Below are 1,428 nucleotides of genomic sequence, written 5' to 3' on the forward strand. Positions count from 1 at the left end.
TTAATTCAATTTTCATTGCTTTCGTAGTGTAAATAGAAAACCAACATTCAACTTTTTTTCTTATTCTAGCATAGTAAACTAGATTAATATTGTAAACCATTGCATTGAGTCCCTGAGATCGACACCCGACTTACTCATTATTATACTGAACTTGGGAGTAGTTAGATTTATAAATTTTATCTTTGGTAGTTAAGGATCCAAGCCTTGGTGAACCTACCAAATTTTGGTGCCATTGCTGGGGACTCAATTATGGTAGTAAGCCTAATCTTAGTGTGGTTTACAACATGATTTTATTTTTCAATTTTTGTTTGCTATTTGAAGTCTTGAGATTCCATGGTAAATTGTTGTATGTAGGGTTTGATATCTTTGGATCCCAAATTAGTGCCTATTGACCCTAAGATTTAGAGATAATGTAGGTCGGCTAGGAAATCCACTTCTAGTCCAAAGTTAGCTGAGCGCTTCGATTCTAAAGCCATGGCTAAATGCCAATCGGTTCCGACTTTCCATAATCAAAATCAAAACCTAGAACCTCTTGCTCCCCATTGACCTGTGGCTGAGGAGCAACCTCTTCAGCCTCTAAGGGACTATTTCACTCCCAATGCATATACCTCACTGTCTTGCATTCGGTTCCTAGATGTCGAGGCAGCGCAATTTGAAATCAAGACCTAAATTATCTTGATGCTTCCCAAATTTTATGGGAATTCAATTGAAAATCCGTATAAGCATCTTGATGAGGTCCTTGAAATTTTCTCCACCATCCATATATCCAATTTTGGTGATGATGCCCTTTGCCTTAGGCTATTTCATTCTCTCTAAGGACAAAGCCAAGTATTGGCTAAATTCTTTAGAGCCAAACTTGGGGACCACCTGGGCCACCATGCAACATGAATTTCTAAAAAAGTACTTCCTCATTGGGAAGACTAATTAGCTAAGGAAGGCCATCACTAGTTTTTCACATATTGATGGTGAGCAATTTTTTGAGATGTTGAAGCATTTTAGGGACCTTCTGCATAAATGCCAACATCATCAAGTCCCTAGGTGGCAATTAGTTTAAGCATTCTTTGAGGGGTTAGCTGAGCATGATCGATCCAAGGTGGATGCATCTTGTGAAGGTACTTTCCTCACAAAGCATGAGAATGAGGTTTGGACTCTCTTCAAGACCCTCATTGAAAATTCTCAACAATGCATTGTTTCTGCTCGTAGACCTTCCCTACCTTCTTTGTCCCATTCTAAGGGACTTTACGAGTTAGAAGCTGGCCATGAGCTTGCACCTACTCTGCACACCGTTGTTAAGAAACTTGATCAGGTCTTGTCCCTAGGACAACCACCTCAGCCAGTAGCATGTGCAGAGTTGTGCGCCATATGCTCTGATCCATCCCATACTCGCTATACTTGCCCCCATGTGCCTCCCACACCTGATTTTGTGCA

The 1,428-nt window shown here is 40.5% G+C and overlaps 1 non-coding gene across 1 annotated transcript; it reads right to left on the reverse strand.

The window, feature by feature from the left end:
• Positions 1-926: 926 nt before the first annotated feature.
• On the reverse strand, positions 927-1,032 carry LOC131154693 (small nucleolar RNA R71). The gene has a single exon (XR_009136609.1). It is a non-coding gene; the product is annotated as a small nucleolar RNA R71 (small nucleolar RNA).
• Positions 1,033-1,428: the final 396 nt, after the last annotated feature.

The sequence above is a fragment of the Malania oleifera genome, chromosome 4 (assembly GCF_029873635.1).
Source record: "Malania oleifera isolate guangnan ecotype guangnan chromosome 4, ASM2987363v1, whole genome shotgun sequence".
In the NCBI taxonomy this organism is placed as follows: Eukaryota; Viridiplantae; Streptophyta; class Magnoliopsida; order Santalales; family Ximeniaceae; genus Malania; species Malania oleifera.